Source organism: Mustela putorius, unplaced genomic scaffold, assembly GCF_011764305.1.
Source record: "Mustela putorius furo isolate JIRA1106 unplaced genomic scaffold, ASM1176430v1.1 tig00000580_pilon_pilon_pilon, whole genome shotgun sequence".
Taxonomy (NCBI): domain Eukaryota; kingdom Metazoa; phylum Chordata; class Mammalia; order Carnivora; family Mustelidae; genus Mustela; species Mustela putorius.
The window spans coordinates 4,930,892-4,948,158 of record NW_025421423.1 but is presented as its reverse complement, the minus strand read 5'-3'; the positions used below and the strand labels follow the sequence as shown (position 1 = coordinate 4,948,158).

The 17,267-nt window shown below is 40.9% G+C and overlaps 1 long non-coding RNA gene across 1 annotated transcript in view; it reads left to right on the top strand.

Moving 5' to 3' along the window:
- LOC101692213 overlaps positions 1 to 17,267 on the top strand; it is a 101,626-nt gene that overhangs the window by 7,236 nt on the left and 77,123 nt on the right. Inside the window, exon 2 of the long non-coding RNA XR_006607189.1 lies at positions 1,866 to 1,935. This is a non-coding gene — a long non-coding RNA (uncharacterized LOC101692213). The remainder of the gene's footprint in view (positions 1 to 1,865; positions 1,936 to 17,267) is intronic.

Sequence of the window (17,267 nt, the reverse complement as noted above, 5' to 3'; positions counted from 1 at the left end):
CACTGTGCTAGCCCAGGCCCCTGCATTTCTCTCTGAGCCTTTATAATAGCATCTTAAGGACTTTCTCTCTCTCCAGTTATGGCCTCCTCCAATTTACCCTTCAGACTGCCCTCGGAGTGATATACTTAAAATCCAAATTCACTCAGATAATTTCCCCTCAGTGGCTCTCATTCATAGTGAGAATAAAATAAAACAAATAAAAATACAATGAAAAAAATCCAAACTCCCTGACACAAAATTCAAGGCCTCCCATGACCTGGTTTGTATGAGCCTCTCCGGTTTATTTTTTTAGTTACCATTCAGTTCACACTCAGCAGGTGTCTCAGCCTTGGCACTACTGACCGTTTGGGGCCAGATAATTCTTTGTTGTGGTAGGGCTATCCTGTGCCATTTTAAGATGTTTAGCAGCATCCCTAGCCTCTACCCACTAGAAGCCAGTGGTACTCCCATCTCCTGGGTATGACAACTCAAAATAGCTCCATTGCTAATTGTTCCCCGGGAACAAAATTGCTCCCTGGTTTGTAGATAGGAGTTGGATGGTGAATCACAAACTGTACATATTAGGTTATGTAGTACCTCTCTTCCTTGATTTTTTTTTTTTGTTGTTGTTATTGTTATTTGTTCCTGGAAACCTTTTTTCCTTCTTTGTCTAATGTAGGTAGAGAGGAAAATATCCTCTTTGCTCCTTTGCTCTAACTTCTTTGTTTGCTTGAAAAGGAGGGACTGATTGCTAATTGGATTCCAGGACAATAACTGGGCCACAGGTATAATAATTTCTTTTCTTTTCTTTTTTTTTTTTGCAAGGACCACATATTGTATAACCCATTCTTCAATTAAAAAAAAAAAAATTCAGGGCACCCGCATGGCTCAGCTGGTTAAGCAACTGCCTTCAGCTCAGGTCATGATCCTGGAGTCCCAGGATTGAGTCCCACGATCGAGTCCTGCATTGGGCTCTCAGCTCCACGGGGAGTCTGCTTCTACCTCTGACCTTCTATCCTCTCATGCTCTCTCTGACTCTCTTTCTCAAATAAATAAATAAATAAATAAATAAATAAATACATCTTAAAATAAAATCAACCAGTCAATACATGAATCCATGCTTGCAAAAATTAAAACATTATAGATTACAGAATTAAAAATGAAAGCTTTCCAGGGTCAAAGTATTATACTTAAAAAAAAAAAACCCAAAGATTTGATACAAGCTGTCCCAACATTTTCACCGACAGATATCCTTTGGCCTTTGGGGTTTCAGGATTGTGTATAAAAAATTGAGGTTAGGTTAGCTGACCAAAACATGGGACTTTGTGATGCTTGCTAGGATTATTGGAGCCTATAATTCACATTTTAGGTCTACCTGCCTCAAAGAAAGCAACCTCTTTTCTTTCTTTCCTTCTTCTTACCTATCTTCCTTCCTTCCTTCCTTCCTTTCTTTTGAGAGAGAACAAGCACGCATGGGCAAGCAGTAGGAGAGTGGAAGAGCAAAAGGAGAGGATGAGAGAGAATCTTAAGCAGGCTCCATGACCCTAAGATCATGATCTGAGCCAAAATCAAGAGTTAAACACTTAAGTGACTGAGCCATGGAGCTGCCCCTCAAAGAAGGAAATTTCAACAAAGCTTCTATAGTCCATACTCATCTTTCATATTACTGTCCCTTCTCAAAATCCCTACAGCTAGTTTCCCTTCCATCCCCATAAAAATCTACAATGCATGATAATCAGAGCTATTATTAAGAAAGAGAGACCTTTGACATTTTATGGGGTATGATGTTACTAAACATCAGTCCATAGCCTAGCCTCAGAGATCCTTCTTCACAAAGTCAAGGGTCTTAGGATCTATCTCTGTTTTTTGTTTGTTTGTTTTGCCAGCTCCGGTCACGATGAGTGTCAGGTGCTGCCTGGGGTAGAAACCAGTGACTACAAAGCTGCAAAGGAAAAGGTAAGATGATGCATCCAGATATTCAAGATTTTGACAGTTGAGGATTTCCCCTCATGGTCATATAGATTCAGTATCTAGTGTCCACACTTAAATTCCAAGTTATGTAAATTCTTATAGCAGATGGAGGAAAAGATGTCTGTTCACACCTATGTCCTAACTACTAAGCAGGGCTTCAAAACAAACTAGGTAAAGAGGAAATACCTGCATCGGTTCTTTCTTAAGATAACAAAAACATGCCTGATGGTGGGGGAAATGGAGTTATTTTCATAAAGGTTTCCAGTGATGGGAGCAAACAAAGGGTGAGAGAATTCCTTTCTACACAAGTTTCATTCTAGACCCCCCCATCCTTAAACAGAGAATTTAAAAATAGCCCTTTCCCCTAATTCTGTTGATTCTTCTTCTTCTAAAGTCCTCCTCACCATTTAGGATCCCACAGGAGGTCAGTAAGGATAGTAGGGTGAAGTGGTCCTAGTAGTGGAACCAAGGATGGTGGAGTAAACTGGAAAAATGCTTTAAAAACTCTAATTGAGACAAACCTGACTACAAAATTGTGTCTGTGCTATGATTACAACTGCAAAAATTCTGTCTGCATATGGACAGGGACTAAAAGGGAGCATGAAAAAAATGTAAACAGTTTGGTTTGTAGGATGGCAGGATTTTGGGTGGATTTTTCTTTCTTTTATTTTGAGTTTTGTCAATGTTTTTGTAATGTTTTGTAATAAACAATACTATAAAAGAAGCAGCTGAACCTGCTGACTAATTATTGTTAGAAAGAGCAGCTTAGCATCAACTCTATCAGAGCTGAAAATGCTGCTTTTGGCATATGCGTCTTGACATCAGATAATACAGATAACATATTAACCAAGAAGTCAACTCCACTGGTCGGTAGGAGCATTTCCTCCTTCCTCCCCTGCCCTCTTCATTCCCTCCCTCCTCCCTTTCTTTCTTCCTCCCTATGCTAACTCCTTGGGACAGGCATAAGAGATTACCAGATATTGGTTCAACTGGATCCACAAGGAGGGTGTTTCGTTTAGTTGTTATTTTATTTTACTTTAAAAAATAGTTGAAATGATTGATTGCTTATACCTGCTTTAAGAACAGCCTTGGACCAAATCATCTTCTGCAATAACATGGTCCTCAAAAGGACCTCAGTGTCCTCCAAAGAGTGTCTAAGTGTGTGATTGGATTCAAGCTCCATTTGGAAGGACATTCTGTTGTCCCTGTCACCTGCAGGAAACCCTGCAGCTTATCTTTGTGCAGAAATGGTATGGCAAGAATACAAGTTAGGTTCCTAAAAATTTGACAACAGAATGTCAGCCTCACTTCCTGCACATCTGGTGTTTAAAGCTTATGGATAATCAACAGCATAGACTATCGGCACTTCAGGCACTTGTCGGTAAATTCAATCCTGAAGCCACTTGTAACTGTGCACTTGCCAAAAACTCGCCTAGGACACATGATATTGGAGAGGAATAATTTAAAATAAATGGTCTCTCCATTCTCCTTCCAGGAACTCTGATCTCTGTTCTTGTCATTCATTGTGGTACTGGGAAGCAACATATTGGGGTTGGGTTACCTCTGTACCTGATAGAAATGCTTCTTGCACTGGGTTAAAAATTCAGTGGTTGCAGACTTTGTGAGAATCAATACAAGAATTGTCCAGTGGAACAATGCTTTTGCATTTTTCAACAAATGTCATTGTTGAGGATGTTGTGCCTTATGTCACCTAAAATCTATTATTAAAATATATATGTGATAAATTCCTATTGTGGAATTCACGACATGAGATTTTCTTTGCTTTTAACATGGGTTAGAGACCAGGCATTTCTCTTTGTGCCTTAGGTACCAGGGAACTCATGCTTTACCCCTAGGACTCCTCCACTGGAAGTTCCATACAGATTAGAGGAATTGATGAGCTCAGACAGCAGAGTTGGGCACAGCAGGAAGGTACCATTTGGTGTCCATTCAGTTGCTGTGTCTGTTATGGCTTAGGTTGGTACAGTCCTTCCAACTTTAATGATCTCATTAGGATTTTTTCTTCAAGAATCTGTTGTTCCTGAAGTGCTAGATTTTCATAAAGGAAGAAATGCATTTCATTTTCTATAAATATCAAAATTAATTACTCATCGTTATAACTATTCATTAAAATTCAAAATTAGATGAGAATGTTCTTCATAGGTTTTTTTAAGCTTTGAAGAGATCCATTTTATTATAGCATCTACAGCTCTACTATTTAAGGAAATTATGACATAAGGTTCATAATCAAATTAAGCCAATACCTTTTGCCCAAATCCTAAGAAGAAATTAGTGAAAGATGGTGGATAGAACAGTAGAGTTGTTTTTGTAGGTCTGACCCCAGTATATCTAGTTGGGAAAAGACTCATTCATTCATTCATTCATTCATTCATTCATTCTGTCATCAGTATATGAGTCTAATATAGTCCAAGGACAATTTTAGGGGCTGAGGATATATCAGTAAATGGAACAGGCAGAACTCTCTGCCTTTACAGAGTTTCAATTCTAGTGTGGTGAGGGGGAAGACAGTCAATAATAACAAAAAAAAATGCATGGTGTGACAGTTGGTGATAAGTGCTATGGGGAAAAGTCAAGTAGGTAAGGGAGAGATAGGGGGCACAGGGTGTGAGGGTGGAATTGCTATTTTAAATAGTGTGACCAGGTGGCATCTGAGCAGAGATTGGAAGGAGAGAGCTATGTGAGTCTCTCTGGGAAAAGTTTCCGTTGAGAGGGAACAGTTTGTGCAAAACCCCAAAGCAGGCGTGTGCTTGGCGTGTTCGAAGAAAGCAAGGAGACGGATGTGGCTGAAATGGAACACAGGAAGATGGTAGTTGGGAGCCCACTGAGGGAGGAGAGAGCCAGATCATGCAGGTCATTTTAAGGGGTTTTAATGAGGCAGGGAACACATGGAGGGTTTTGAGCAGAGGAGTAATAGGATCTGATATGTTTTTAAAACATCACTTGATTGCTTTGTGCAAAATAGACAGGAGGAAGATGTGGGACTTGATCCGTAGGAGGGAGAATGGGGAGAAGTGGTCAGATTCTGGATCTATTTTGAAGGTAGAGCCATCAGGATTGGTGATTGATAGGATAGAAGTTGTGAAAAAAGATGAGGTTTTGGTCTGAGCAAGTATGTTAAGGAATGCGAAGGTTGGAGTTGCCATATCTTAGATGAGGACCACTGTGGGAGGAAGATCAGGACTTTGGTTTTGGACAGATTAAATCTGAGTTGTTCAAGTGCTGATGGTTTGATAACATAAATCTCAACTCAAAATTAATTCTACACTTACTATTTTATATAAACAATATACTATGGTGTTATCAAATATTAATATACTTGTGGTACTACATTTTAAGAAGGACACTAGCAACAAGTTCTATATATACATATATATATATATATATATATATATAGAGAGAGAGAGAGAGAGAGAGAGAGAGAGATATCTATACATCTATCTGCATCTGTGTCTCTTTTCATGCTTGGAGGGGTTCCTTGAAAAGATCTAGCAAATGAGTTTTCCCTCAGTGCTTATTTACAATCAGTACTCAGTCTTCCTATTCTACTGCCCAAATGAACCTTGATTTTGTTTTCTTTTTATTCACACAGCCTAAAATTCAGGCCCTTCGATCACTTCCTGTACTATTGCAACAGCTTCCTAATTGGTGTCCTCACCTCTTCGTTTCAGTTCTCTCTCTCTCTCTCACTCTCTGTACACACACACATATACAGATGTACTCACATACATCAATCTACCTATCTATAGCTATATGTCCGTATACATACATATGGCCAATTATCATTGTGGTAGCTGGATATGTAGATAATACATATTATATATCTATATTAGATAACAATATATTAATCTGGCTACTGCAATGTGTGTGTATATGTATGTACATATATATACATACCTATATATGTATATATACATATATACACACCTATATATGTATATATACATATATACACACACATACATATATAGGTATGTGTATGTATACATACATATGTGTATATACACACACAGATATATACCTATAATATAACAAATATACATATTTACGTCTATACATTTATATATGTATATTCACGCATGCATGCACACACACACACACATATACCCAGCCACCACAATGATACTCATTTTTAAAAAATTCATTTATTTATTTATTTTAGAAAGAGAGTGTGTACGAGTGGGGGAGGGGCAGAAGGAGAGGGAAAGAGGGAGAGAATCTCAAGCAGACTCCACGCTGAGCATGGAGCCCCACTTGGGGCTTGATCCCACAACCCTGAGGTCATGACTTGGGCTACGCTTACCTGAATGAGCCACCTAGGCACCCTATGATATATATATATATATTTTTTTTGAGTAAAACTTAACAATTTGTAGTAAAATATACACACCATGAAATGCCTATTTAATCATTTTAACTTGTATGGTTCAGTGGTATTATGTACATTCATAAAGCTATGCAACCAATGTCCAGAAGACTTTTCTTTTTTTTTTTTTAATATTTCATAGCATTGGCTTTTTTTTTTTAAATTTATTTGACAGAGAGAAATGACAAGTAGATGGAGAGGCAGGCAGAGAGAGAGAGAGAAGGAAGCAGGCTCCCTGCTGAGCAGAGAGCCCGATGCGGGACTCGATCCCAGGACCCTGAGATCATGACCTGAGCCGAAGGCAGCGGCTTAACCCACTGAGCCACCCAGGCGCCCCAGAAGACTTTTCTTCTTGCAAAACCAAAACTTTGTACCCATTAAACATTAGCTCCCTATGCCCTTTTCCCCTACCCCCTGGCTGCCACCATTGTACTTTCTGTGACTATGAATCTGACTGCTCTAGAGACCTCATATGAATGGAATCATACAGTATTTGTCCTTTTGTGACAGGCTTACCTCACTTAACATAACATCCTCAAAGTTCATCCATGTTGTAGCATGTGTCAGCATTCCTGTCCTTTTTAAGGCTGACTAACATTCCATTGTATGTATATACCATATCCTGTTTAGCCATTCATACATCAATGGAACCACAGTGATATTTATTATATATTAATCCCCTTGGAACCTTATAGTAACTTGTCCCCATTACTCTCGGGAGAAACCTAAAAGAATTTACTATGGTTTATCACACCCTGCCCCCTAACCCAGCAGCCTTCATTCTATTTCTCTCTCTCTACACGCTTCCCTTCAGTCATGCTACCTGACCTTACCACAATTCCTTTCACATCTGGATTTTCTGCCCAGCTTCTTCCTCTGCTTACAATGCCATTTTTTTCAGAACAAGCCCAGCTTGTACCTCAGGACTCAGCTTAAGACATCTGCTTTTCTGGTCCAGTCTGGGATAGGTGTACAAATAGTGCTTCTAGAATCCCCTGGACTTCTCTCTACCATTGCATTTGTCACACTTAGAGCAAAGACAATGTCTTCTTTCCCATTTCATTCATGGGGCCCAACACATTCTGAGTGCACAATACAGTGTTCCCCCCTCCTATCCAGTGTCACTGTCCACAGATTCGGTTGACCCTTCCATGGTCAGCGGTCCACGGTGACTACAGAGGTAGGGAAGCAGATGCTCCCTCTTCTGACGTAGTGTGATGTCACCTCACACAATGATACAGTGCCCATGTCATTCTCCTCATCTCACCGTGAGGACATTTTATTATTTCCCACACTCAAAGAAGGGTGAGTACCATGCAGTGAGATATTTGGAGAGGCAGACCACATTCACATAACTTTCATTACACTATATTGTTATAAGTATTCTATTTTACTATTACTATTTACTATTACTATTGTTAATCTCCTCCTGTGCCCAATTTACAAATTAAACTTTTAATCATAGGTACGTGTGTGTGTATATACATGTATCTATCTAGTTCCAGACTCGGGGATTTGAGCATCCATGGGGGATCTCTGAACAAATCCCCCAATAAGGGGGAAATGCACCTTTTTGTTGAACGGATAGATAGCGATGTACAAGTATCTGGAGTGCCCCAACATCACTCAGTGAGACACTTTATGCATGCAATATGGTGACCCAAGCTGTGCCGAGACTCGAGACTCGAGAGTCACATTCCCCAGCCCTCAGCTTTTAACCCTCCTGGTAGGAGTTTAGGTACTTTCAGCACAGTGTTAAACTTGTGTTCTTTTGGTAAATGATGCTTAAACCCTTCCCTTCTCAAATCTCCTCCCCACTATGAACTTGGAAATAAATTCATATGTTTAGGTCACGTAAACAAAAATGAGACTTTATTCTGTGAAGTAAGTGTTTAGTTTGTAAAAGGATCAATGGGCTATTTTGGATCAAATAATTGTGTTTTCTTTAGCCATTTAAAATGGTCTATTTTCATTTTTTAAGCCACTGCCTTGTGAAAGGACCTAAGAATATCCCCAACTTAGTGTTAGATCCCGTAATTACATTTTCTCATTTTGAAAGCAGTTATGCAGTCCTTACAATAGAGTCAACGCAGCTAAAAATAAACTCTAGGCAGTTCATATTAACTGGGTAATAATAACAGGCAACAAGGAGGCTCGGTGTCCAAATATGATGAAAACAGGAAGTTCATTACACAAGCTGTTCTTTCCTGATAGATCTGAATTCTTAAAGCCTTAACTCAAAAATAATCCCTTCAGGTTATAAATAAAAGCAGAGAATTGTCTCTTACTTGTGGCTTAATGGAGATAACACTGTAGCTAAATAAATCCACACAGTTATGGATTGAACGTAAGGCCAGAACGTCTGTTTGGGAAGTGGAAGGAATATGTTTATGGAGACCCCTCTCCCACAGAGGCACTGGACCCATGTGCTCAGGGGCTTACCTTTTCTCACCCTGGGCATAAGTTGCCAAGGAGATGGTGCTTCACTTTGGTATGATGGTAGGAAAGCAGAAAGCCTTCAGGTGTGGAAAGGATTTTTATTTTTTCCTGGGGAGAAAACGGATGAAACGGAACAACCTCAGCTCCAAGTGTCTGCCAAGTAGTGTAAATTTCAGTCCCGGGTTTTCACAGCGTAAAGTGGGAATGATACCCAACTCCCTTTCTCTAGTGAGTGTCACTGGTAGTAAAGATTCAGATTTTCTTGATTAAAGCAAGGTGAGCGCGGAGGGAAAATTTAACTTATGTAACTGGGATGAACTCCACCATCTCACCTCTTGAAACCAAATCCCAGGCCCCCAGGGTGTTACTGGGAAGTATGTTGAGGAACCCATGACTATGCCCCATCCATTCCTCTTTGAGAATCTCTCACTAGTTGGTTTTTTTTTTTCCAGCTTTTTATTTAATTTCCAGTTAGTTAACATAACAGTGCAGAATTGGTTTCAGGTGTAGAATTTAGGGATTCAAGCAGAATTTAGTGATGCATCACGTACACACAACACCCAGTGCTCATCCCAACAAGCGCCCTCCTTAACCCCATCCCCCATCTAGCCCGTCCCCCACCCATCTCCCTCCATCACTAGTTGTTTCAGCAGCCACCAGGAGGGTCACGCAGGCTCACACAGTATCCCATCCTGATTTCCTGTAATATGGTAGAGACCAGGCTGAAAGCATTGAGATGGGGAAGGGTATGGGGTAACGAGCAGGTGCCGGCCATAGAGTGGAAAGTGCACCCTGACCTGGTTCCACAGAGGTGGTTTTCGCTCCAGAGGCTGGGTCGGTGATGTCTGCTGGGTTTCCCTGGAACAAAAGAGCGCATCTGGGGGGTGCTCACCTTGTGAATGTCCACAAATCCACCAGCTAATTCTTGATCTACTCCTATGTGGGCTGCACTCACCCTTCAAGGGACCTTTGTTTCTTTCACCACATAGCAAACCTAGGACTATGTCCCAGGAAGGGGGTTTGTGCCACTTTTGAAGAGATGAGGGAGAGGGCCAGTCACTGTGAGCGTCAGGAGGGCCATACTGCCAAGGCCTCTGTTTAAGAACAGCCTCAAATTTAGACTTGGTGTTATTTCAAAATGGGGTTAACATAGCCAAAGACATACAGTGATCTACTAAACACACACACACACACACACACACACACACACACCCCAAAAAAGTCATTACATATGACTTTAAGATTGTGTTCTATGACCAGCTCGTGTTAGCTGTTGGGCACTATAAATAGTATATTTTATAAACCTGTGGATCGCACAATAACATTGCACTATATATATTCATTGAGTACACACACTTAAAATATGTCAATTTTTATAATGCTGTTTTGACTTTTTTTTTTCATTTTCTAAAATATTGTTGTTCTGGCCTCTGAGAGGCCCTGACCATAGGACCACCTCCCTCTCTGATGCCACTCGTGGGGAGGGGTGGAAACTTCTTTGAGAGAAGGAGGGAGATTTACAGAGATGCTCCTTCAAAGTACACGAATGCTGTGGTTCTTCAACTTACATGCGAAACAAAATCTCCTAGGAAGCTTGTTAGAAATGACACATGACGCACTGAGAATTTCTGGCTCTGACCCAAACTCTTGTCACAGGGGACTGGGACTACTTTTTGAAAGGCCCTGTAACAGGTTGTAGAGGGAGTTGTTGGGGGAAGGTCAAAGTGTAAAAGAGGTGCCTTTGGGAAATAAATAATGACACCCTCTGGGAGCAGTGAAGATTCTATCAGAGGGAGGGGTTTATCCCACTAGGATCATTAACGACACAGAGCAAAGGACCTGGTAGCTGGGAGAGCAGAGGGTAGACAGAGACAGCCATCAAGGATGTAGAGAAAAAGGAACCCTCATGCACTATTGGTGGGAATGCAAACTGGTGCAGCCACTGTGGAAAACAGTATGGATTCTCCTCAGAAATAAAAAAAAAAAGATTATTGGATGATTTGGTAATTTCACTACTGGATGTTTATCCAAAGAAAACAAAAACACTAATTTGAAAAGATATATGGACCCCTACATTTATTGCAGTGTTGTTATTTACAATAGCCAAGATATGGAATTAGCACAAGTGTCCATTGATAGATGAATGATAAAGAAGCTGTGGTATATATAAACAAAGGAATATTACTCAGCTATAAACAAGAATGAAATCTTGCCATTTGCAATGACACGGGTGGACCTAGAAGGTAAAATGCTAAATGAAATAAGTCAGTCAGAGAAGGACAAAAATACCATATGATTTCACTCATATGTGGAATTTAAGAAACAAAATAAAGGAACAAGTTAAAAAGAGACAAATAAACAGACTCTTAACTATAGAGAAAAAATTATTGGTTACCAGAGGGGGTGGGGGGTGGGCTAAATAGGTAATGGGGGTTAAAGAGTGCACTTATCATGATGAATATGGAATGGTTGAATTATGACATTGTACACCTGAAATTAATATAATACTAACATAACACTGTACATTAATTATATTATATTATATTTATTTATTTTTAAAGATTTTATTTATTTATTTGACAGACGGAGATCACAAGTAGGCAGACAAGCAGGCAGAGAGAGAGAGAGGAGGAAGCAGGCTCCCCGCTGAGCAGAGAGCCCGATGCGGGACTCGATCCCAGGACCCTGAGATCATGACCTGAGCTGAAGGCAGAGGCTTAACCCACTGAGCCACCCAGGTGCCCCATCAATTATATTTTAATTAAAACAAACAAACAAACACACAGAGCCAGGGGCCTGGTGGTTGAGAGAGCAGAGGGTAGGAGGGAGAGCTGTCAAGCCTGGCTTCAGAAAGCACGGAGCACACATGGGCAGACGTGAAGGTGGGCAGTTATGCTGGAAGGGCAGGAGACATGGGCAGCTTCTGGGGGACCTTGCTGGAGGGAAGTGGTGAGAAGACCTCAGGATAAAGCAGGCATATTCTAGAGGGGTCAGAAATCCAGGAAGCTGAGGAAGTATGAGGGGCTCTGTAGGCCTTGGTGTAGGAAGAAGCCCAGAGCCAACCACTCCCCCAACTCACAGCAATCAAGCTAGAATACTCCCTTGAGGTCACTTATCTAATATATACATTGACTTTCTATGACTTTTTTTAAAAAGATTTTATTTATTTATTTGACAGAGATCACAAGTAGGCAGAGAGGCAGGCAGAGAGAGAGGAGGAAGCAGGCTCCCTGCTGAGCAGAGAGCCTGACTCGGGGCTGGATCCCAGGGCTCTGGGATCATGACCCGAGCTGAAGGCAGAGGCTTTAACCTACTGAGCCACCCAGGCGCCCCTTTTTATGACATTTTTGATCAAATCATCTGTTTGGAAGAGTAAGAGGCGTGTTAAAGGAATTTGGGATACAGAAGGAATGTATTCTAAGCTGTGGGTAAGGACAGGTTTTCCTAGATTTTTGAGTTATGATTTGAGCTAAGTAGTGTGACATTCTTTCGTAGATCAACCTGTGCCTCTCATACCATCAATACTTCTTGCCTCAGGGTCAATTTTATACATTTAAAAATTATAGGTTAAACATCTCAGCTTCATTTCCATGGTCCATGTGTTACAAATAAAAATTCTTTTCTGTTAGTTTTTGTCCATTCCAAGAACCTATCACAAAAGCCTTTCTATGAGTAATGAGAAAAATATATCCACTCTTTATATGATTAAGTAGTTACAGGATTTCTTTCATTTTAAATATCAATGATCTCTGTTACAGTAGTTTTTCTTAACTTTAAGTTTCAGTTCCTTAATTTTCACTAATGATAGCAACCGCGCTCCATATTTTGGAGTTATCTGCCTAGCAACTTGACTATGAGCCGTTTGAGCTAAGAGTGCAATTCTCAAGCTTTCTGGATTGCAAAGCTCTATTGTTTCTAGACTTCCACATATTATCCATTTTTTTTTCTAGTGGAACAACATTAATAGATTACATAAAAAATCATAACAACTCAACTTCTATTTTGCTTCTGTTGTGGCCATCACAGGTAATGGTTCCCAAGCTGTAAAAAATAAAACAAATAGTGTTAATAGGGCTCTGAAATCAAAGGTAATTGTTGGATGTGTATGCGTGTTCGTGTGGGTTGTGTATAGGAAGTCAAAAGATAGGCTACGTATAATTCAACAAATTTATTTCATGCCTAATATCTGCCAGACACTGTTGGATACAGAGGTACAAAACAATGCTCCCATTCTCAGGGAATTTACATTCTCATGGTGATAGTAGGACAATGAAGGGTCTGACAGGAAGTGGGACATGTGTGCTGTTTTATCATAGGGCAATTAGAAGAGACTTCTATAATAAGTGACACTTGACCCAAGACTTAAAAGAAGTGATGATGCCTCATGGATACCTGGGGGGAGAGATTTTCTGGTATAGGAAAATCTCCTTGAGAGAGGAGATCACACAGCATTTGGAGGTAGGGAATGGATAAAGGGGAGAGGGAAAGGGAGCATGTGAGAAAGTTAGCTGGGGAAGACCATAGAGGGTCTTTTAGGTTAAGGTAAAGACTTTGGTTCTTTTTTTTTTTTCTTGGTGAGATGGGAAACCAATGGAGAGTCTTGAGCAAAGGAGTGATGTGAATGTTTTAATAAGATCCCCGTGGCTGCTGCAAGGAGAGTAAGTTAGGCTGAGTTCCCTACAAGTGGAGCTTGAGACGGTCGTGCCTATGATTTCTGAAGAAGCTGGTGAAGGAAGCAGGGTCGAAGTGAAGAAGGAGAATGGCAAGAAAATGGTTTGGGTGTTGTGAAGCTTCCGTCTGATCCTATGGGGAGCTCTGGAGTATAAATTTCACTGATGAGTTTTCCTCACCTGAGGCAAGGCAGAGGTGCTTTTTACTTTCATTCTAGTTAAAACTCTGGGGAGAGGGATGGAGAGTATAAATGCCAGGCACCTCCGGGTGGAGTGGCTGCTGTTGCTGAAGGGCAGTTCTCATGGATGTTCTCACAACTGCTGAGGAAATGGCTCACCAACCACACCGAGAGAAGGGATTTCAGGGGGCCTGAATGAACATACCAACAGCATCTTCTAGATGGAATAAGGATGGAAATAGAGACACCCATTAGGAGACTAATGCCACAGAAGAAAGATGGAGGTGGCTTGGACTAGAATATAATAGGAGAGGTGTTGAGAAGTGGTTGGATTCTAGAAAACTGTGGAAGGCAGGGCCCATAGGACTTGCTATAGTTTGCTTACAGAATGTGAAAGAAGGGAAAGAATCAAGACAAATTCTAGGGTTTGTGGCCTACTCATGTGTGGAGAAGGGGAAGACTGTGGAAGGAGCAAGTTTGGGACTGGGGTGACAATTAGAAGCTCCATTTGATACATACTAAATCAGAAACACTTCATAGTTGCCCAAATGAAGATGTCACAGAGGCAGATGACCAAAGAATCTGAAGCTGTGAAAATATGTTTCAGTTCCTCGGTTCAGATGACCAACTGCCCATGATTTTAAAGGAATGTGCATATGTGTTTGAGGTAGCACTGCTGGAAACTTTTACTGGGGTCCTGAGAATAGATGAGTAAGTGAGTGAGAAAGCCATAGTTCTGATAAACCTTGAGAAGGTTGAAAGGGGAATATTAGACACGATAGACCAGTAAGCTTAATGAGAAGTGTAGGCCCCATTTCTAAAATAGACAATTAAACATGATTTTTAAGTAATTTAGCAAAATTTGTAGTGCTTTAGAGATAACATGGATTCACAAAGAACACATCAGACCATGTTAGCCTCATTTCCATAATGACATTCTAGGCGCATAGGTTTGGGGGATACCGAAGTCTAAGTATATCCTGATTTTTTATACAGTATTTGTTAAATTTCTTTATTATATCCTTCTGACGGAATGAAGAAATGTGGGCCAGAATCTAGAGTAGTTATGTAGCTTTCTGAGAGGCCAAGCAACACGAGCAAAGAAGGGCCAACACTTAGATTTTTTTTTTAATGGCCAATCAAGGTGTTTTTTTTTTGTTTTTTTGTTTTTTTTTTTTGTTTGTTTTTTTTTTTTTTATCACCAGGCCCTTTGCTGGTGACGAATTTTTTTTTTTTTAAAGATTTTATTTATTTATTTGACAGACGGAGATCACAAGAGAGAGAGGAGGGGAAGCAGGCTCCCTGCCGAGCAGAGAGCCTGATGGCGGGGCTAAATCTCAGGATCCTGGGATCATGACCCCAGCCGAAGGCAGAAGCTTCAACCTAGTAAGCCACCCAGATGCCCCACTGGTGATAATTTTTATCGACAACTTAAATGAAGAGCTAGAAAGCATGTCATCAGATTTGTAGATGACAAAAACTGAGGGGGAAAAAAAAGCTAGTAGAGCGAATTATAGAATGGAAGTTGAAAAGGAGAAGCCCGAATTCACATTCTGAAATTTAATAGTAATGGATGCAAAATAAAGCAAAATATCCCATTTTACAGGTTGTGAGAAGTCTCTCTTGACAGAAATGAGTAGCATTAACAAATTTTTATAAAGTGGTTTATTTTTCATTAAGTCACGTGTGGCATTAAGTTAAGAGTGCAGGCTTTGGAGCCATCTGCCTGGGTTAGAATCCTGGCTCTGCTACTTACTGGCTATATGATCTAGAGTATGTTTTTTAAAGTCTGTGTTTTCTCTTCCTTCCCTGGGAGATGAGAATGATAATGTCAGTTCTAGCTAATATTGTCGGAATAATTGTAAGAATTAAACACATGGGACGTACTTAGAACAATGCCTGGGACATAATAAGTATTCAATAGAAAACGATTATAACAGGTTCAACAGTGCGATCTGCTTGCTGCAAAGGTAAAACAATCTCTGAATACAATGATAGAAACGAGGTGTCAAGATCAAAGGAATCTCATAGCCTACTGTACTCCTTTACTGCTGGGATTTGGTTCAGTTAGGGTGTCCCTCATTTAAAAAGTGTCTTCAATCTGTGGGCAATCGAGAGCTGAAGGTGTTGAAGGGTGTGGAGTCAAGCCAAGTGAAGAAAAGTGGAAAGGGCTGGAAGAGAGAATATGACTTCCTTTGCAGAAAGACTTGAGAGCTGAAATAAAGCTTTCTTGAAAAATCTGAAGGGCTGTCATGCGGGAAAGGAATTAGACAGAGTCTCTGTTGCTTTGGAGACAGAACCCGGAGCAGAAAGTAGGAAGAACAGGGGATGACGTGGGGGCGCAGGAGTGTGTTAACTTTCTGTTATGGGCGAAGAATTTCTGTTCTAGACCCGCCTCTAAATCACTATGTGGTGTTAAAGTCTCTCCACGCTGTAGGCCTCAATTTCATAATCTGTGAAATCAGAATTTAGATGAGATGTGCTCTGAAGTGGAATTTAGAGTTGGTCTGTCAGTGGGCCGTCTTCCTTTTTTTTTTTTTTTTTTTTAAGATTTTATTCATTTATTTGACAGAGATCACAAGCCGCAGAGAGGCAGGCAGAGAGAGAGGAGGAAGCAGGCTCCCCACCAAGCAGAGAGCTCGATGTGGGGCTTGATCCCAATACCCTGGGACCATGACCCAAGCCGAAGGCAGAGGCCTTAACCCACTGAGCCGCCCAGGTGCTCCAGTGGGCCGTCTTTCTACGCATTGGGTTTCCTGTCATTGGAAATGTTTAAGTAGACGGCCATGAGACATATCAGTGTAGACATTATTTTATTTGACTTGGCATTTGATCTAAATGACATCTAAGATCTCTTTCAATTCTAAGATTCCAATAAAATATTTTTGTGTGCATTTGGATGGCCTATCCATCCCCGTCCTCACCCCTTAGCCCTACTTTCTTTCTTTCCTTCTTTTTCTTTTTTTTAAGATTTTATTTATTTATTTGACAGACAGATCACAAGTAGGCAGAGAGGCAGGCAGAGAGAGAGGAAGCTCAGAGCTCCCCGCCGAGTAGAAAACCCAATGCGGGGCTCCATCCCAGGACCATCATGACCTCAGCCAAAGACAGAGGCCTCAACCCACTGAGCCACCCAGGCACCCCAGCTCTACTTTCTTGTTGGAGATATAGACTCTTCAATGATTGTGTAAGAGCTCGTTACAGTCTCTATTGATTAGACTGAGCTGTGATTTCTCGTTCTCATTCTCAGGGGCATTAAAGCTCCCAGAGAATTGAATGACTTCAGGAAAGAGCTCTCTGTACTAATTTCCTTGGTACCTAAAGTGTCACAGCAGAGTTTCTAGCGTTAGCGTGCAATTGTTGCTCCCACTCTTTGTCTTGAAAGTGAAAAAGTGAAAAGTACCTATAAACGACTGACTCTATATTACACAGCCCACAGCCGCTCCCTGGGTTCCAGGCTGTGGATGGAGAATCTGGTGCTGGTGGTGGCTGGAATACACAGGCTTGGGGGTGAGTGCCGCAGGAGGGGGAGGGGCGGCTGGAGGGCAGCCAGGAGCAGCAGAGCTGTGGGACACTGTCATCTGTTGCCTGCAGCTGCCAGGCTGACTTCACTCCTTCTAAAACAAATATTTATTGACCACTTAT